Below are 22,296 nucleotides of genomic sequence, written 5' to 3'. Positions count from 1 at the left end.
AGAAGTGTCCATCCATGTATACGGGTAAGAGAGTCTAGCTAGCTACATTTTCAGATATTACACGTTTCTAATTTTGTCAAAGTCGTTTTCATTTCAAGTTAAAGTGTACTGTTAGCTAGCTAGCTAACGTTAGCTGGCTGACTAGCTAGCTAACATTACATGTATGATCTGTGTAGTAATATTATTTGTATCTCAGAGCCATTTGCATTGCTAGTTATAATCTAATGTTAGCTAGCTAACATTGAACCTAGTTGGTTAGCTACCTGCAGATTCATGCAGGGTAGTAACATTATGAGTTGGGATTATGGTTCATTGTTTAGCTAGCTAGCTACATGTCTAAACAAAAGACTCCACTATGCAAGTAACTATTTCAATAGAATGTTTATGATGTCACTGCGACAACTGTCGATAGACAGAATAACTGACACATTTTTGAACGCTCAACACCCATTCTAATGTTTGATTTGATTTTAATATGGCCAGTGTCAGTAAACGTTGTCAAAAAAAGTGTAATTAAATTGTTGCCAGCAGCACAGTTGCAGTCACCAACGCTCTGGATAACGTAAAAACAGCCTAACCACCTCTGCTAGGGCAAGTAAAATGGTCAGAGTGAGCTGTTCTCTCATTTGTGTCTGGAAGTAGCTAGCAAGCTAGCCAACGTTAGCCAGTTAGCTTGGGTGCTTGACTGCTGTTGTTAGGTCAGAACGCTCAGATCAACCCTACTTTTCGGCCAGAGCGTCCAGTGTGCGCTCCAAGAGAGAAAATGCTCTGAGTTTACGAACGCCCAGAGCACACTCTGGCACTCCAGATTAAATTTATGAACACACCCGTAGTATAAACTAGCCTTTAGTCTTGAAATCTTTGGTTGTTTAGTATATAGCCTCACGTGAATCCTTAAAGAGATGGGTGGGGCTAAAGCTTAAAAGGGTGTGAACGATGCTGAATGGGTGTAGACAAAGAAGAGCTCTCCAGTAGGTACCAAAACATTCAAGGGACATTTTCTCAAAAGTGAGGTTACAAGTTTATCAACTTTCAAAGCAGAATTACTTTCCCATTGTTCCTCAACTGTAGTGTATGATATACCAGTTTCTAGCTCTGAGTCTCTACTTTTATCCAATGTAAAAAACACAATTTCAAATTTTGCTACATAAGACCGAATCGAGCCGCTCACAAATGGTGCAGTTCTATGCATTTTTTGGTATTTGGTATTTATTAGGATCCCCATTAACCAAAAAATCTTCTTCTACATGAAACTTGACATAATACATACAGTGCCTTGCAAAATAATTTATCCCCCTTGGCATTTTTCCTATTTTGTTGCATTACAATTGCATGTAATGGACATACACAAAATAGTCCAAATTGGTGAAGTGAAATGTAAAAAATAACTTGTTTCAAATAATTCTAAAAAATAAATAACTGAAAAGTGGTGCGTGCATATGTATTCACCCCCTTTGCTATGAAACCCCTAAATAAGATCTGGCGCAACCAATTACCTTCAGAAGTCACATAATTAGTTAAATAAAGTCCACCTGTGTGCAATCTAAGTGTCACATGATCTGTCACATGATCTCAGTATATATACACCTGCTCTGAAAGGACCCAGAGTCTGCAACACCACTAAGCAAGGGGCATCACCAAGAAAGCGGCACCATGAAGACCAAGGAGCTCTCCAAACAGGTCAGGGACACATTTGTGGAGAAGTACAGATCATGGTTGGGTTATAAAAAAATACTCGAAACTTTGAACATCCCACGGAGCACCATTAAATCCATTATTAAAAGATGGAAAGAATATGGCACCACAACAAACCTGTCAAGAGAGGGCCGCCCACCAAAACTCACGGACCAGGCAAGGAGGGCATTAATCAGAGAGGCAACAAAGAAACCAAAGATAACCCTGAAGGAGCTGCAAAGCTCCACAGCGGAGATTGGAGTATCTATCCATAGGACCACTTTAAGCCGTACATTCCACAGAGCTGGACTTTACGGAAGAGTGGCCAGAAAAAAACCATTGCTTAAAGAAAAAAATAAGCAAACCTGTTTGGTGTTCACCAAAAGGCATGTGGGAGACTCCCCAAACATATGGAAGAAGGTACTCTGGTCAGATGAGACTAAAATTGAGCTTTTTGGCCATCAAGGAAAACGCTATGTCTGGTGCAAACCCAACACCTCTCATCACCCCGAGAACACCATCCCCACAGTGAAGCATGGTGGTGGCAGCATCATGCTGTGGGGATGTTTTTCATCGGCAGGGACTGGGAAACTGGTCAGAATTGAAGGAATGATGGATGGCACCTTAACAGCTTCTAAGACTGCTGAGCAATTAATCAAATGGCCTATTTACATTGACCCCCTCCCCCCCCCCCTCTTTGTTTTTACACTGCTGCTACTCGCTGTTTATTATCTATGCATAGTCACTTTACAAATTACCTCGACTAACCTGTACCCCCGCACATTGACTTGGTACAGGTGCCCCTTGTATATAGCCTCGTTATTGTTATGTAATTTTCTAGGGTTACTTTTTGATTGATTGATTTTTTTTTTACTTTCTTGAACTGCATTGTTGGTTAAGGGCTTGTAAGTAAGCATTTCACGGTAAGGTCTACACCTGTTGTATTCGGCGCATGTGACAAATACAATTTGATTCGATTTTCTAGTTACCCATTCTAAAACTGACTGGAGCTCTATACATTACATACATTTTCATCATTTAGCAGACGCTCTTATCCAGAGTGACTTACAAATTGGTGCATTCAACTTATGATAGCCAGTGGGACATCCACTTTACAATATATATATATATATCTTTTTTTGGGGGGTTGGGGTAAGGGGGGGGGTAGAAGGATTACTTTATCCTATCCCAGGTATTCCTTAAAGAGGTGGGGTTTCAAGTGTCTCCAGAAGGTGGTGAGTGACTCCGCTGTCCTGGCGTCGTGAGGGAGCTTGTTCCACCATTGGGGTGCCAGAGCAGCGAACAGTTTTGACTGGGCTGAGCGGGAACTGTGCTTCCGTAGAGGTAGGGGGGCCAGCAGGCCAGAGGTGGATGACTGCAATGCCCTCGTTTGGGTGTAGGGTCTGATCAGAGCCTGAAGGTACGGAGGTGCCGTTCCCCTCACAGCTCCGTAGGCAAGCACCATGGTCTTGTAGCAGATGCTAGCTTCAACTGGAAGCCAGTGGAGTGTGCGGAGGAGCGGGGTGACGTGAGAGAACTTGGGAAGGTTGAACACCAGACGGGCTGCGGCGTTCTGGATGAGTTGTAGTGGTTTAATGGCACAGGCAGGGAGCTCAGCCAACAGCGAGTTGCAGTAATCCAGACGGGAGATGACAAGTGCCTGGATTAGGACCTGTGCCGCTTCCTGTGTAAGGCAGGGTCGTACTCTGCGAATGTTGTAGAGTATGAACCTACAGGATCGGGTCACCGCCTTGATGTTAGCGGAGAATAACAGGGTGTTGTCCAGGGTCACGCTAAGGCTCTTTGCAGCAAGGTAGTAGGTTGAAGAAGACACACCAATTCCTCTTTCCATCAGAGCGATGTAATTGTCCATTTTCTTTAAAGAAACGGTGGTAGCAGCCAAGTGGTCATGAAGGCTTCCAGAGCAGCAATTGGTCTTAAATCACTAATTGGTTCAAGAAACATTTAGACTCCCGAGTGGAGCAGTGGTCTAAGGCTGTGCCACTAGAGATCCTGGTTCGAATCCACCCATGGGGTGGTGCACAATTGGCCCAGCGTCGTCCAGGGTATGGGAGGGAATGGCCGGCAGGGTTGTGGGTTCGATTCCCATGGGGGTCCGGTATGAAATAAAATAATGTATGCACTAACTGTAAGTCGCTCTGGATAAGAGAGTCTACTAAAATGTAATGTAAATGTAGACTGCAAACTGATATGGACATTTCAGCTTTTGAAATACTACTACTTAAATATTTGCAGGCCATACTTGGAAGAGCAAAAACAGTTTTTTTTTAGAGATTTATCACATTTATTCAGACCCTTTACTCAGTACTTTGTTGAAGCACCTTTGGCAGCGATTACAGCCTTGTGTTTTCTTGGGTATGACGCTACAAGCTTAGCACACCTGTATTTGGGGAGTTTCTCCCATTCTTCTCTGCAGATCCTCTCAAGCTCTGTCAGGTTGGATGGGGAGCGTCGCTGCACAGCTATTTTCAGGTCTCTCCAGAGTTGTTAGATCGGGTTCAAGTCTGGGCTCTGGCTGGGCCACTCAAGGACATTCAGAGACTTGTCCCGAAACCACTCCTGCGTTGTCTTGGCTGTGTGCGGTCATTGTCCTGTTGGAAGGTGAACCTTCGCCCCAGTCTGATGTCCTGAGCGCTCTGGAGCAGGTTTTCAACAAGGATCTCTCTTTACTTTGCTCTGTTCATCTTTCCCTTGATCCTGACTAGTCTCCCAGTCCCTGCCGCTGAAAAACATCCCCACAGCAGGATGCTGCTGCCGCCACCATGCTTCACCGTAAGGATGGTGCCAGGTTTCCTCCAGACGTGGCGCTTGGCGTTCAGGCCAAAAGTTCAATCTTGGTTTCATCAGACCAGAGAATCTTGTTTCTTATGGTCTGAGAGTCCTTTAGGTGCCTTTTGGCAAACTCCAATTGGGCTGTCATCTGCCTTTTACTGAGGAGTGGCTTCCATCTGGCCACTTTACCATAAAGACCTGATTGGTGGAGTGCTACAGAGATGGTTGTCCTTCTGGAAGGTTCTTCCATCCCCACATAGGAACTCTGGAGCTCTGTCAGAGTGACCATTGGGTTCTTGGTCACCTCCTTGGCCAAGGCCCTTCTCCCCCTGATTGCTCAGTTTGGCCGGGCAGCCAGCTATAAGAAGAGTCTTGGTGGTTCCAAACTTCTTACATTTAATAATGATGGAGGCCACTGTGTTCTTGGGGACCTTCAATGCTGCAGAAGTTTTTTGGTACCCTTCCCCAGATCTGTGCCTCAACACAATCCTGTCTCGGAGCTCTACAGACAATTCCTTCGACCTCATGGCTTGGTTTTTGCTCTGACATGCACTGTCAACTGTGGGACCTTATATAGACTGGTGTGTGCCTTTCCAAATCGTGTCCAATCAATTGAATTTACCACAGGTGTACTCCAATCAAGTTATAGAAACATCTCAAGAATGATAAATGGAAACAGGATGCACCTGAGCTCAATTTCGAGTCTCATAGCAAAGGGTCTGAGTACTTATGTAAGTAAGGTATTTCTGTTTTTGCAAAAACTGTTTTCTCTTTGTCCTTATGTGGTATTGTGAGGAAAAAATGTAATTTTATCCATTTTAGAATAAGGCTGTAACGTAACAAAATGTGGGAAAAGTCAAGGGGTCAGAATACTTTCCGAATACACTGTAGACACACAGGCTTTATTCAAGGTCAGTGGAATGTCATTTGTAAAAACAGAAAACAATAATGTCCCTAGCCGGCTGCCCTGCGGTACACCATACTCAACTGAATTTGCATGAGAAAGGCTTCCATTAACGAAAACTCTCTCTGTTCTATTATATAGGTAACTCTCAATCCATAATAAGGCAGAGGATGCAAATCCATAACACCTTTGTTTTTTCAGCAATCGGTTATGATCAATTACATCAAAAGCTGCGCGAAAGTCTAACAAAACATCTCCCACAATATTCTTACTATCAATTTCTTTCAGCCAATCATCAGTCATTTGTGTCAGTGCCGAGCATGTTGAGTGCCCTTCCCTATAAGCATGCTGAAAGTCTGTCGTTAATTTGTTTTATGTGAAATAACTTAGTATTTGATCAAACACCATTTTTTCAAAAAGTTTGCTAAGCACTAGTAACAGGCTGATTGGTTGGCTGTTTGAACCATTAAAGGGTGCTCTGCTATTCTTGGGTAGCGGAATGACCTTTGCCTCCCTCCATGTCTGAGGGCACATACCGTCTTCTAGGCTTAAATTGAAGATGTGGCAAACAGGAGTCACAATGTATTCCGCTACCAACCTCAGCAATTTACCATCCAGGTCAAAAACAAATCACGTCTTCCAGACCCACTTTGTGGAACTCAAAACTACAGTGCTTGTCTTCATTATTTGGTCCATTATGCATGAATATGAAGGCTCAGCATTTGTTGTTTGCATGTCATACCTATGTTTGCTTATCTTGTCAACCAAAAAGTTATTAAAGTGGTTGGCAATCTTGATGTCAGTTTAGGAAGTAAACTCCTAATGTTCAGATGCATCAACCCAAGTCCTTGTCGATTTGTTTTTTAATGCAATCATATTTTGATGCAATCTTATAGCCATACCAACTATATGTCACGCCCTGGCTCTGGGGACTCTTTAATGTTGAGCCAGGGTGTTAGTTTCTATGTTTAGTTTTCTAGGTTTATGTTCTAGATCGTGTGGATCTATGTTGGCCAGGGTGGTTCCCAATCAGAGGCAGCTGATTCTTTTTGTCTCTGATTGGGAACCATACTTAGGCAGCCTGTTTTGCACAGTTATTTGTGGGATCTTGTTCCGGAAGGTTTGTGTATTTAACCTAGGACTTCACGTATCGTTTTGGTTCGTTGTGTGTACACTAATAAAAGTATGTACGCCTATCACGCTGCGCCTTGGTCCGCTTCATCATGTGTCAACGATCGTGACACTATATCAATATCAACCATCAGGCAGGGCCTCCAACGGCCTGTTGAACGTTGCTTGTTTGAGTTGGAGACTCCATGTGACTTTAAAAATCGTAAAGGACTTGGGTTGATGCATTTGAACATTAGGAGCTTACTTCCTAAACTGGATTACATCAAGGTCTTGGCTATGCAGATGAATCCGGACATTCTGGTATTGACTGAAACTTTTATTAAATCAGAAGTTATTATCCTGGGTGACCTAAATTATGATTGGGAAATGCAGCTTTCAAACAATCTAACAGACATGTGTACTGATCTAAACCAAACCCAGCTGGTGACTAAGCCTACACGGCCCAACCCTAAAGATCCTTCAAAGTCAACTCTGATTGATCTTATTTTAACGAATACACCAGATAAATATGTTTAATGACCATTGCCCAGTTGTTTGTGTTAGAGATGTGAGAACAAAAAACTCTAAGCCTTGTGTCATCACAAAGAGGAACTTTAAACATTTCAGTGAACAGGCTTTTTTACATGATCTTTATTTTAGTGACCTTGATTGTGTTTCAGCTATCCCTGAAGCTGATTTAGCTTTGAGCATTTTTGCAGATGTCTTCAATACTATTGTGGATAATCATGCTTCCTTCCAAAAATCAAGGGTTAAAGGTAGATCAAATGCCTGGTACACTCCGGAATTATCAGAAGTCATTCATAACAGAGATGATGCTTGGGTCAAGGCCAAGAACACAGGCTTAGGCCCGGACTGGCAAGCTTTTAAGCAACTGAAGAATCATTGTACTCCTGAGTGGCGCAGTGGTCTAAGGCACTGCATCGCAGTGCTAACTGTGCCACTAGAGATCCTGGTTCGAATCCAGGCTCTGTCGCCGCCGGCCGCGACCGGGAGACTCATGGGCGGCGCACAATTGGCCCAGCGTCGTCCAGGGTAGGGGAGGGAATGGCCGGCAGGGATGTAGCTCAGTTGATAGAGCATGGCGTTTGCAACGCCAGGGTTGTGGGTTCGATTCCCACGGGGGGCCAGTATTAAAAAATATATATATATTCACTAACTGTAAGTCACTCTGGATAAGAGCGTCTGCTAAATGACTAAAATGTAAAAAAAATTGTGTAAGACAAATCAGAAAGGCTAAATCTGATTATTATCTAACGCTCTTTTGGCTAAATTCTGGAAATCTGTCAAATCCCTGAAGGGTTCTACTTCCTCCTCTCTGCCACAACAAATTAATTCAGACGCTGGCCTCATTACAGGGAAAAAAAATCCATAATTGATGCATATAATTACCATTTTATTTCAGCTGGCTTTCTCTTTGAAATAACTTCTAAGCCTATTCACAATGATATTGGGCTGGACGCTGATAGGGGAAACTTGCTGAATGATCAGATAAATTATAGTCAAAGCTTTTCTTTTAGGCTGTTTACAGAAAAATAATTCCTGGATGCTTTGCTAGCAATAGACAACAATAAATCCCCAGGGGCCTTTTGGATCCCGGTCTGCTTAAGTGTCCAGAGCCCATCATTGTTGGCTCAATAACCCACATTTTTAATTTAACATTGTTGTCAGGAAATATTCCAAAAGTATGGAACTCAGCTCTTGTGCTGCCACTCCATAAGGGCGGGATAGTAGTGATCTTAATAATTATCGCTCCATTTCAAGGCTTCCTTGTCTAGCTAAGATTCTTGAATCCTTGGTAAATGTACAACTTTGTTATTTTTTATCTGAGAAATGTATTTTGAATGTATACCAATCAGGGTTTAGGCTTGGGCATAGCACTATTAAAGCAAACACTTTAGTTGTTAATGATCTTGTCAATGCTTTAGACACTTAAATGTGCTGCTTTGTTTGTGGACCTGTCAAAAGCTTTTGATACTGTTGAGCATGCTATTTTATTGAATACGTTGTCCTCGATAAGCATGAGCTCTGACGCCTGTTCATAGTTACATTATTATCTTAGTGACAGAACTCACGTCATCGTGATTGATGGGGTTAAGTCTTACTTTCTTGACGTACATAAAGGTGTACCACCGGGGTAGATTTTGGGACCTGTTTTCTTCACTATTTATGTAAACACCTTTGGTCAATCTGTAAAAAATTAAATTGTAAACTTTATCTAGATGTGTGCAAACCTGGTGGCCAACTACAAGAAACGTCTGACCTCTGATTACCAACAAGGGTTTTGCAACCAAGTACTAAGTAATGTTTTGCAGAGGGGTCAAATACTTATTTCCCTCATTAAAATGCAAATCAATTTATAACATTTTTGACATGCGTTTTTCTGGATTTTTGTTTTGTTATTCTGTCTCTCACTGTTCAAATAAACCTACCATTAAAATTATAGACTGATCATGTCTTTGTCAGTGGGCAAACGTACAAAATCAGCAGGGGATCAAATACTTTTTTCCCTCACTGTACACAGTTGAAGTCGGAAGTTTACATACACCTTAGCCAAATACATTTAAACTCAGTTTTTCACAATTCCTAACATTTAATCCTAGTAAAAATTCCCTGTCTTAGGTCAGTTAGGATCACCACTTTATTTTAAGAATGTGAAATGTCATCACATTCCCAGTGTGTCAGAAGTTTACATACACTCAATTAGTATTTGGTAGCATTGCCTTTAAATTGTTTAACTTGGGTCAAACGTTTCGGGTAGCCTTCCACAAGCTTCCCACAATAAGTTGGGTGAATTTTGGCCCATTCCTCCTGACAGAGCTGGTGTAACTGAGTCAGGTTTGTAGGCCTCCTTGCTCGCACACGCTTTTTCAGTTCTGCCCAGAAATGTTCTATAGGGTTGAGGTCAGGGCTTTGTGATGGCCACTCCAATACCTTGAATTTGTTGTCCTTAAGCCATTTTGGCACAACTTTGGAAGTATGCCTGGGGTCATTGTCCATTTGGAAGACCCATTTGTGACCAAGCTTTAACTTCCTGACTGATGTCTTGAGATGTTGCTTCAATATATCCACATAATTTTCCTTCCTCATGATGCCATCTATTTTGTGAAATGCACCAGTCCCTCCTGCAGCAAAGCACCCCCACAGCATGATGCTGTCACCCCCGTGCTTCACGGTTGGGATGGTGTTCTTCGGCTTGCAAGCAACCCCCTTTTTCCTCCAAACATAACGATGGTCATTATGGCCAAACAGTTATATTTTTGTTTTCTCCAAAAAGTACGATCTTTGTCCCCATGTGCAGTTGCAAACCATAGTCTGTCTTTTTTATGGCGGTTATGGAGCAGTGGCTTCTTCCTTGCTGAGCGGCCTTTCAGGTTATGTCAATATAGGACTCGTTTTACTGTGAATATAGATATTTTTGTACCTGTTTCCTCCAGCATCTTCACAAGGTCCTTTGCTGTTGTTCTGGAATTAATTTGCACCAAAGTACGTTCATCTCTAGGAGACAGAACGCGTCTCCTTCCTGAGCGGTATGACGGCTGCGTGGTCCCATGGTGTTTATACTTGCGTACTATTGTTTGTACAGATGAACGTGGTACCTTCAGGCATTTGGAAATTGCTCCCAAGGATGAACCAGACTTGAACCCTTTAATGGTTCAATACATCCACAGGTACACCTCCAATTGACTCAAATTATGTCAATTAGCCTATCAGAAGCTTATAAAGCCATGACATCATTTTCTGGAATTTTCCAAGCTGTTTAAAGGCACAGTCAACTTAGTGTATGTAAACTTCTGACCCACTGGAATTGTGATACAGTGAATTATATAGTGAAATAATCTGTCCGTAAACAATTGTTGGAAAAATTACTTGTGCCATGCACAAAGTAGATGTCCAAACCGACTTGCCAAAACTATAGTTTGTTAACAAGAAATTTGTGGAGTGGTTGAAAAACAAGTTTTAATGACTCCAACCTAAGTTTTTAAGTGTATGTAAACTTCCGACTTCAACTGTACATATATACTGAGATCATGTGACACTTAGATTGCACACAGGTGGACTTTATTTAACTAATTATGTGACTTCTGAAGGTAATTGGTTGCACCAGATCTTATTTAGGGGCTTCATAGCAAAGGGAGTGAATACATATGCACGCACCACTTTTCCGTTATTTATTTTTTTAGAATTTCACCAATATGGACTATTTTGTGTATGTCCATTACATGAAATCCAAATAAAAATCTATTTAAATTACAGGTTGTAATGCAACAAAATAGGAAAAACACCAAGGGGGCTGGTTAAGAAGCTAAGAGTTAATGTTGGCTTTTTCTACAGAAACAGATCGTGCCTTTCTCTAAGCAGTAGGAAGCAGATCATTCAGTCAACCTTTTTATCTGTTCTTGATTATGGTGATATTATTTATCAAAGTGGATGCCATCTACCATAGTGCCCTTCGTATACAGGATACAGTGCTACTCATCACTGTATCCTGTATCAAAAGGTTGGCTCCCTACTTCTCTAACTTTGCTGTTGAAGTATAGACACCTGAGTTTCCTAACCTGTTCACAGGATTGGTTAACTTCTGAGGTTCCTAACCTGTTCACAGGATTGGTTAACTCCTGAGGTTCCTAACCTGTTCACAGGATTGGTTAACTCCTGAGTTTCCTAACCTGTTCACAGGATTGGTTAACTCCTGAGGTTCCTAACCTGTTCACAGGATTGGTTAACTCCTGAGGTTCCTAACCTGTTCACAGGATTGGTTAACTCCTGAGGTTCCCAGGGTCTCCACCGAGGAGGTAAATCTGCTTTTAGTTTTAATGCTCCGTATTGCTGGAACAACATTCTAAATATATTTAATCTTGATGTTCTGGTGCCGTTCTGGCAATTTAAGGTATTGATTGGGGACTTATTTGTGGAGGAATATAACTTTTTTTCTGGGTGATTTGTGATGCTTTATTTGTGCTTCCCATGACTGTGTTTTTGTATTCTAATGTGTATATATACCGTGCCTTCGGAAAGTATTCAGACCCATTGACTATTTCCACATTTTGTTACGTTACAGCCTTATTCTAAAATGGATTAAATAAATACAAATCCTCAGCAATCTACACACAATACCCAATAATGACAAAGTGAAAACAGGTTGTTTAGAATTTTTTGCTAAAAATAAGAAAACTGAAATACCTTATTTACATAAGTATTCAGACGCTTTGCTATGAGACTCGAAGTTGAGCTCAGGTGCATCCTGTTTCCATTGATCATCCTTGAGATGTTTCTACAACTTGATTGGAGTCCACCTGTGGTAAATTCAATTGATTGGACATGATTTGGAAAGGCACACACCTATCTATATAAGGTCCCGCAGTTGACAGTGCATGTCAGAGCAAAAACCAAGCCATGAGGTCGAAGGAATTGTCCGTAGAGCTCTGAGACAGGATTGTGTCGAGGCACAGATCTGGGGAAGGGTATGAAAAAATTTCTGCAGCATTGAAGGCCCCCAAGAACACAGTGGCCTCCATCATTCTTAAATGGAAGAAGTTTGGAACCATGAAGACTCTTCCTAGAGCTGGCCGCCCAGCCAAACTGAGCAATCAGGGAGAAGGGCCTTGGTCAGGGAGGTGACCAAGAACCCAATGGTCACTCTGACAGAGCTCTAGAGTTCCTCTGTGGAGATGGGAGAACCTTCCAGAAGGACAACCATCTCTGTAGCACTCCACCAATCAGGCCTTTATTGTAGAGTGGCCAGACAGAAGCCACTCCTCAGTAAAAAGCACATGACAGCCAACTTGGAGTTTGCCAAAAGGCACCTAAAGGGCTCTCAGACCATGAAAAACAAGATTATCTGGTCTGATGAAACCAAGATTGAACTGTTTGGCCTGAATGCCAGGCGTCACGTCTGGAGGAAACCTGGCACCATCCCTACGGTGAAGCATGGTGGTGGCAGCATCATGTTGTGGGGATGTTTTTCAGTGGCAGGGACTGGGAGACTAGTCAGGATTGAGGGAAAGATGAACAGAGCAAAGTACAGAGAGATCCTTGATGAAAACCTGCTCCAGAGCGCTCAGGACCTCAGACTGGGGCGAAGGTTCACCTTCCAACAGGACAACAACCCTAAGCACACAGCCAAGACAACGCAGGAGTGGGTTCGGGACAAGTCTCTAAATGTCCTTGAGTGGCCCAGCCAGAGCCTGGACTTGAACCCGATCGAACATCTCTGGAGAGACCTGAAAATAGCTGTGCAGCGACGCTCCCCATCCAACCTGACAGAGCTTGAGAGGATCTGCAGAGAAGAATGGGAGAAACTCCCCAAATACAGGTGTGCCAAGCTTGTAGCGTCATACCCAAGATGAATCAAGGCTGTAATCACTGCCAAAGGTGCTTCAACAAAGTACTGAGTAAATGGCCTGAATACTGATGTAAATGTGATATTTCCTTTTTTATTTATAATAAATTAGCAAAAATTTATAAAAACCTGTTTTTAATTTGTCATTATGGGGTATTGTGTGTAAATTTAATCAAATGTAATCAATTTTAGAATAAGGCTGTAACCTATCAAAATGTGTAAAAAGTCAAGGGGTCTGAATACTTTCCGAAGGCACTGTATGCATGTCCGCGCACATGTACTGTATATAGTTTGGGTATAATGTGTATATTTATGTTGTGTATATACAGGGCACATTTGAAAAAGAAACCCAGATCTCAATATGTCTTCCCTGTTAAAATAAAGGTTAAGTACACTATATATAGAAAAGTATGTGGTCACCCCTTCAAATGAGTGGATTCAGCTATTTCAGCCACACCTGTTGCTGACAGGTGTATAAAATCAAGCTAACAGCCATGCAATCTCCATAGACAAACATTGGCAGTAGAATGGCCTTACTGAAGAGATCAGTAACTTTCAACGTCGCACCGTCATAGGATGCCCCCTTTCCAACAAGTCAGTTCGTCAAATTTCTGCCCTGCTAGAGCTGCCCCGGTCAACTGTAAGTGCTGTTATTGTGAAGTGGCAACGTCTAGGAGCAACAACGGCTCAGCCGCGAAGTGGTAGGCCACACAAGCTCACAGAACGGGACCACCGAGTGCTGAAGCACGTGCTTGTCCTCAGTTGCAACACTCCCTACTGAGTTCCAAACTGCCTCTTGAAGCAACGTCAGTACAAAAACTGTTTATGGAATGCTTGTAATTATACTTCAGTATACCATAGTAACATCTGACAAAAATATCTAAAAACACTGAAGCAGCAAACTTTGTGAAGACCAATACTTGTCATTCTCAAAACTTTTGATGGTGACAGTAATACAGCCCGGTACAGTCCAGTGTGTTGGTCTATACAGTATAATACAGCCCGGTACAGTCCAGTGTGTTGGTCTATACAGTATAATACAGTACAGTCCAGTGTGTTGGTCTATACGGTATAATACAGTACAGTCCAGTGTGTTGGTCTATACAGTATAATACAGTACAGTCCAGTGTGTTGGTCTATACAGTATAATACAGCCCGGTACAGTCCAGTGTGTTGGTCTATACAGTATAATACAGCCCGGTACAGTCCAGTGTGTTGGTCTATACAGTATAATACAGCCCAGTACAGTCCAGTGTGTTGGTCTATACAGTATAATACAGTACAGTCCAGTGTGTTGGTCTATACAGTATAATACAGCCTGGTACAGTCCAGTGTGTTGGTCTATACAGTATAATACAGCCCGGTACAGTCCAGTGTGTTGGTCTATACAGTATAATACAGTACAGTGTGTTGGTCTATACAGTATAATACAGTACAGTCCAGTGTGTTGGTCTATACAGTATAATACAGCCCAGTACAGTCCAGTGTGTTGGTCTGTACAGTATAATACAGCCCGGTACAGTCCAGTGTGTTGGTCTATACAGTATAATACAGCCCGGTACAGTCCAGTGTGTTGGTCTATACAGTATAATACAGCCCGGTACAGTCCAGTGTGTTGGTCTATACAGTATAATACAGCCCAGTACAGTCCAGTGTGTTGGTCTATACAGTATAATACAGCCCGGTACAGTCCAGTGTGTTGGTCTATACAGTATAATACAGCCCGTACAGTCCAGTGTGTTGGACTATACAGTATAATACAGTACAGTCCAGTGTGTTGGTCTGTACAGTATAATACAGTACAGTCCAGTGTGTTGGTCTATACAGTATAATACAGTACAGTCCAGTGTGTTGGTCTATACAGTATAATACAGCCCGGTACAGTCCAGTGTGTTGGTCTATACAGTATAATACAGTACAGTCCAGTGTGTTGGTCTATACAGTATAATACAGCCCGGTACAGTCCAGTGTGTTGGTCTATACAGTATAATACAGTACAGTCCAGTGTGTTGGTCTATACAGTATAATACAGTACAGTCCAGTGTGTTGGTCTATACAGTATAATACAGTACAGTCCAGTGTGTTGGTCTATACAGTATATTACAGTACAGTCCAGTGTGTTGGTCTATACAGTATAATACAGCCCGGTACAGTCCAGTGTGTTGGTCTATACAGTATAATACAGCCCGGTACAGTCCAGTATGTTGGTCTATACAGTATAATACAGTACAGTCCAGTGTGTTGGTCTGTACAGTATAATACAGCCTGGTACAGTCCAGTGTGTTGGTTTATACAATATAATACAGCCCGGTACAGTCCATTGTGTTGGTCTATACAGTATAATACAGCCTGGTACAGTCCAGTGTGTTGGTCTATACAGTGTAATACAGTCCGGTACAGTCCAGTGTGTTGGTCTATACAGTATAATACAGTACAGTCCAGTGTGTTGGTCTATTCAGCCCGGTACAGTCCAGTGTGTTGGTCTATACAGTATAATACAGTACAGTCTAGTGTGTTGGTCTATACAGTATAATACAGCCTGTTACAGTCCAGTGTGTTGGTCTATACAGTATAATACAGCCCGGTACAGTCCAGTGTGTTGGTCTATACAGTATAATACAACCTGGTACAGTCCAGTGTGTTGGTCTATACTGTATTATACAGCCCGGTACAGTCCAGTGTGTTGGTCTATACAGTATAATACAGCCCGGTACAGTCCAGTGTGTTGGTCTATACAGTATAATACAGTACAGTCCAGTGTGTTGGTCTATACAGTATAATACAGCCCGGTACAGTCCAGTGTGTTAGTCTGTACAGTATAATACAGTACAGTCCAGTGTGTTGGTCTGTACAGTATAATACAGCCTGGTACAGTCCAGTGTGTTGGTCTATACAGTATAATACAGTACAGTCCAGTGTGTTGGTCTATACAGTATAATACAGTACAGTCCAGTGTGTTGGTCTATAGAGTATAATACAGCCCGGTACAGTCCAGTGTGTTGGTCTATACAGTATAATACAGTACAGTCCAGTTTGTTGGTCTATACAGTATAATACAGCCCGTACAGTCCAGTGTGTTGGTCTATACAGTATAATACAGTACAGTCCAGTGTGTTGGTTTATACAATATAATACAGCCCGGTACAGTCCATTGTGTTGGTCTATACAGTATAATACAGCCTGGTACAGTCCAGTGTGTTGGTCTGTACAGTATAATACAGCCCGGTACAGTCCAGTGTGTTGGTCTATACAGTATAATACAGCCCGGTACAGTCCAGTGTGTTGGTCTATACAGTATAATACAGTACAGTCCAGTGTGTTGGTCTATACAGTATAATACAGTACAGTCCAGTGTGTTGGTCTATAAAGTATAATACAGCCCGGTACAGTCCAGTGTGTTGGTCTATACAGTATAATACAGTACAGTCCAGTGTGTTGGTCTATACAGTATAATACAGCCCGGTACAGTCCAGTGTTTTGGTCTATACAGTATAATACAGCCCGGTACAGTCCAGTGTGTTGGTCTATACAGTATAATACAGCCCGGTACAGTCCAGTGTGTTGGTCTATACAGTATAATACAGTACAGTCCAGTGTGTTGGTCTATACAGTATAATACAGCCCGGTACAGTCCAGTGTGTGGGGCTATACAATATAATACAGCCCGGTACAGTCCAGTGTGTTGGTCTATACAGTATAATACAGCCCGGTACAGTCCAGTGTGTTGGTCTATACAGTATAATACAGTACAGTCCAGTGTGTTGGTCTGTACAGTATAATAAAGCCTGGTACAGTCCAGTGTGTTGGTCTATACAGTATAATACAGTACAGTCCAGTGTGTTGGTCTGTACAGTATAATACAGCCTGGTACAGTCCAGTGTGTTGGTCTATACAATATAATACAGCCCGGTACAGTCCAGTGTGTTGGTCTATACAGTATAATACAGCCCGGTACAGTCCAGTGTGTTGGTCTATACAGTATAATACAGCCCGTACAGTCCAGTGTGTTGGTCTATACAGTATAATACAGCCCGGTACAGTCCAGTGTGTTGGTCTATACAGTATAATACAGTACAGTCCAGTGTGTTGGTCTATACAGTATAATACAGTACAGTCCAGTGTGTTGGTCTATACAGTATAATACAGCCCGGTATAGTCCAGTGTGTTGGTCTATACAGTATAATACAGCCCGGTACAGTCCAATGTGTTGGTCTATACAGTATAATACAGTACAGTCCAGTGTGTGGGTCTATACAGTATAATACAGCCCGGTACAGTCCAGTGTGTTGGTCTATACAGTATAATACAGTACAGTCCAGTGTGTTGGTCTATACAGTATAATACAGTACAGTCCAGTGTGTTGGTTTATACAATATAATACAGCCCGGTACAGTCCATTGTGTTGGTCTATACAGTATAATACAGCCTGGTACAGTCCAGTGTGTTGGTCTATACTGTGTAATACAGCCCGGTACAGTCCAGTGTGTTGGTCTATACAGTATAATACAGCCCGGTACAGTCCAGTGTGTGGGTCTATACAGTATAATACAGCCCGGTACAGTCCAGTGTGTTGGTCTATACAGTATAATACAACCTGGTACAGTCCAGTGTGTTGGTCTATACTGTATTATACAGCCCGGTACAGTCCAGTGTGTTGGTCTATACAGTATAATACAGCCCGGTACAGTCCAGTGTGTTGGTCTATACAGTACAATACAGTACAGTCCAGTGTGATGGTCTATACAGTATAATACAGCCCGGTACAGTCCAGTGTGTTAGTCTGTACAGTATAATACAGTACAGTCCAGTGTGTTGGTCTATACAGTATAATACAGCCCGGTACAGTCCAGTGTGTTCGTCTGTACAGTATAATACAGTACAGTCCAGTGTGTTGGTCTGTACAGTATAATACAGCCTGGTACAGTCCAGTGTGTTGGTCTATACAGTATAATACAGTACAGTCCAGTGTGATGGTCTATACAGTATAATACAGTACAGTCCAGTGTGTTGGTCTGTACAGTATAATACAGCCTGGTACAGTCCAATGTGTTGGTCTATACAGTATAATACAGTACAGTCCAGTGTGTGGGTCTATACAGTATAATACAGCCCGGTACAGTCCAGTGTGTTGGTCTATACAGTATAATACAGTACAGTCCAGTGTGTTGGTTTATACAATATAATACAGCCCGGTACAGTCCATTGTGTTGGTCTATACAGTATAATACAGCCTGGTACAGTCCAGTGTGTTGGTCTATACAGTGTAATACAGCCCGGTACAGTCCAGTGTGTTGGTCTATACAGTATAATACAGTACAGTCCAGTGTGTTGGTCTATTCAGCCCGGTACAGTCCAGTGTGTTGGTCTATACAGTATAATACAGTACAGTCTAGTGTGTTGGTCTATACAGTATAATACAGCCTGTTACAGTCCAGTGTGTTGGTCTATACAGTATAATACAGCCCGGTACAGTCCAGTGTGTTGGTCTATACAGTATAATACAACCTGGTACAGTCCAGTGTGTTGGTCTATACTGTATTATACAGCCCGGTACAGTCCAGTGTGTTGGTCTATACAGTATAATACAGCCCGGTACAGTCCAGTGTGTTGGTCTATACAGTATAATACAGTACAGTCCAGTGTGTTGGTCTATACAGTATAATACAGCCCGGTACAGTCCAGTGTGTTAGTCTGTACAGTATAATACAGTACAGTCCAGTGTGTTGGTCTGTACAGTATAATACAGCCTGGTACAGTCCAGTGTGTTGGTCTATACAGTATAATACAGTACAGTCCAGTGTGTTGGTCTATACAGTATAATACAGTACAGTCCAGTGTGTTGGTCTATAGAGTATAATACAGCCCGGTACAGTCCAGTGTGTTGGTCTATACAGTATAATACAGTACAGTCCAGTTTGTTGGTCTATACAGTATAATACAGCCCGTACAGTCCAGTGTGTTGGTCTATACAGTATAATACAGTACAGTCCAGTGTGTTGGTTTATACAATATAATACAGCCCGGTACCGTCCATTGTGTTGGTCTATACAGTATAATACAGCCTGGTACAGTCCAGTGTGTTGGTCTATACAGTGTAATACAGCCCGGTACAGTCCAGTGTGTTGGTCTATACAGTATAATACAGCCCGGTACAGTCCAGTGTGTGGGTCTATACAGTATAATACAGCCCGGTTCAGTCCAGTGTGTTGGTCTATACAGTATAATACAACCTGGTACAGTCCAGTGTGTTGGTCTATACTGTATTATACAGCCCGGTACAGTCCAGTGTGTTGGTCTATACAGTATAATACAGCCCGGTACAGTCCAGTGTGTTGGTCTATACAGTATAATACAGTACAGTCCAGTGTGTTGGTCTATACAGTATAATACAGCCCGGTACAGTCCAGTGTGTTGGTCTATACAGTATAATACAGTACAGTCCAGTGTGTTGGTCTGTACAGTATAATACAGCCCGGGACAGTCCAGTGTGTTGGTCTATACAGTATAATACAGTACAGTCCAGTGTGTTGGTCTATACAGTATAATACAGCCCGGTACAGTCCAGTGTGTTAGTCTGTACAGTATAATACAGTACAGTCCAGTGTGTTGGTCTATACAGTATAATACACCCCGGTACAGTCCAGTGTGTTAGTCTGTACAGTATAATACAGTACAGTCCAGTGTGTTGGTCTGTACAGTATAATACAGCCTGGTACAGTCCAGTGTGTTAGTCTATACAGTATAATACAGTACAGTCCAGTGTGATGGTCTATACAGTATAATACAGGTACAGTCCAGTGTGTTGGTCTGTACAGTACAATACAGCCTGGTACAGTCCAGTGTGTTGGTCTATACAGTATAATACAGTACAGTCCAGTGTGTGGGTCTATACACTATAATACAGCCCGGTACAGTCCAGTGTGTTGGTCTATACAGTATAATACAGTACAGTCCAGTGTGTTGGTCTATACAATATAATACAGCCCGGTACAGTCCATTGTGTTGGTCTATACAGTATAATACAGCCTGGTACAGTCCAGTGTGTTGGTCTATACAGTGTAATACAGCCCGGTACAGTCCAGTGTGTTGGTCTATACAGTATAATACAGTACAGTCCAGTGTGTTGGTCTATTCAGCCCGGTACAGTCCAGTGTGTTGGTCTATACAGTATAATACAGTACAGTCTAGTGTGTTGGTCTATACAGTATAATACAGCCTGTTACAGTCCAGTGTGTTGGTCTATACAGTATAATACAGCCTGGTACAGTCCAGTGTGTTGGTCTATACAGTGTAATACAGCCCGGTACAGTCCAGTGTGTTGGTCTATACAGTATAATACAGTACAGTCCAGTGTGTTGGTCTATTCAGCCCGGTACAGTCCAGTGTGTTGGTCTATACAGTATAATACAGTACAGTCTAGTGTGTTGGTCTATACAGTATAATACAGCCTGTTACAGTCCTGTGTGTTGGTCTATACAGTATAATACAGTACAGTCCAGTGTGTGGGTCTATACAGTATAATACAGCCCGGTACAGTCCAGTGTGTTGGTCTATACAGTATAATACAGTACAGTCCAGTGTGTTGGTTTATACAATATAATACAGCCCGGTACAGTCCATTGTGTTGGTCTATACAGTATAATACAGCCTGGTACAGTCCAGTGTGTTGGTCTATACAGTGTAATACAGCCCGGTACAGTCCAGTGTGTTGGTCTATACAGTATAATACAGTACAGTCCAGTGTGTTGGTCTATTGAGCCCGGTACAGTCCAATGTGTTGGTCTATACAGTATAATACAGTACAGTCTAGTGTGTTGGTCTATACAGTATAATACAGCCTGTTACAGTCCAGTGTGTTGGTCTATACAGTATAATACAGCCCGGTACAGTCCAGTGTGTGGGTCTATACAGTATAATACAGCCCGGTACAGTCCAGTGTGTTGGTCTATACAGTATAATACAACCTGGTACAGTCCAGTGTGTTGGTCTATACTGTATTATACAGCCCGGTACAGTCCAGTGTGTTGGTCTATACAGTATAATACAGCCCGGTACAGTCCAGTGTGTTGGTCTATACAGTACAATACAGTACAGTCCAGTGTGTTGGTCTATACAGTATAATACAGCCCGGTACAGTCCAGTGTGTTAGTCTGTACAGTATAATACAGTACAGTCCAGTGTGTTGGTCTATACAGTATAATACAGCCCGGTACAGTCCAGTGTGTTCGTCTGTACAGTATAATACAGTACAGTCCAGTGTGTTGGTCTGTACAGTATAATACAGCCTGGTACAGTCCAGTGTGTTGGTCTATACAGTATAATACAGTACAGTCCAGTGTGATGGTCTATACAGTATAATACAGTACAGTCCAGTGTGTTGGTCTGTACAGTATAATACAGCCTGGTACAGTCCAGTGTGTTGGTCTATACAGTATAATACAGTACAGTCCAGTGTGTGGGTCTATACAGTATAATACAGCCCGGTACAGTCCAGTGTGTTGGTCTATACAGTATAATACAGTACAGTCCAGTGTGTTGGTTTATACAATATAATACAGCCCGGTACAGTCCATTGTGTTGGTCTATACAGTATAATACAGCCTGGTACAGTCCAGTGTGTTGGTCTATACAGTGTAATACAGCCCGGTACAGTCCAGTGTGTTGGTCTATACAGTATAATACAGTACAGTCCAGTGTGTTGGTCTATACAGTATAATACAGTACAGTCTAGTGTGTTGGTCTATACAGTATAATACAGCCTGTTACAGTCCAGTGTGTTGGTCTATACAGTATAATACAGCCCGGTACAGTCCAGTGTGTTGGTCTATACAGTATAATACAACCTGGTACAGTCCAGTGTGTTGGTCTATACTGTATTATACAGCCCGGTACAGTCCAGTGTGTTGGTCTATACAGTATAATACAGCCCGGTACAGTCCAGTGTGTTGGTCTATACAGTATAATACAGTACAGTCCAGTGTGTTGGTCTATACAGTATAATACAGCCCGGTACAGTCCAGTGTGTTAGTCTGTACAGTATAATACAGTACAGTCCAGTGTGTTGGTCTGTACAGTATAATACAGCCTGGTACAGTCCAGTGTGTTGGTCTATACAGTATAATACAGTACAGTCCAGTGTGTTGGTCTATACAGTATAATACAGTACAGTCCAGTGTGTTGGTCTATAGAGTATAATACAGCCCGGTACAGTCCAGTGTGTTGGTCTATACAGTATAATACAGTACAGTCCAGTTTGTTGGTCTATACAGTATAATACAGCCCGTACAGTCCAGTGTGTTGGTCTATACAGTATAATACAGTACAGTCCAGTGTGTTGGTTTATACAATATAATACAGCCCGGTACAGTCCATTGTGTTGGTCTATACAGTATAATACAGCCTGGTACAGTCCAGTGTGTTGGTCTATACAGTGTAATACAGCCCGGTACAGTCC

The 22,296-nt window shown here is 42.2% G+C and overlaps 1 protein-coding gene across 1 annotated transcript in view; it reads left to right on the top strand.

Annotated features, from left to right (window-relative positions):
- LOC121556697 (fibroblast growth factor receptor 3) overlaps positions 1–22,296 on the top strand; it is a gene marked incomplete at its 5' end in the record, with an annotated part of 202,654 nt that overhangs the window by 90,972 nt on the left and 89,386 nt on the right. The window lies entirely within an intron of this gene.

The sequence above is a fragment of the Coregonus clupeaformis genome, unplaced genomic scaffold, assembly GCF_020615455.1.
Source record: "Coregonus clupeaformis isolate EN_2021a unplaced genomic scaffold, ASM2061545v1 scaf0350, whole genome shotgun sequence".
NCBI lineage: Eukaryota > Metazoa > Chordata > Actinopteri > Salmoniformes > Salmonidae > Coregonus > Coregonus clupeaformis.
The sequence above is the reverse complement of the archived record's forward strand: the minus strand, read 5'-3'. Positions and strand labels throughout refer to the sequence as shown.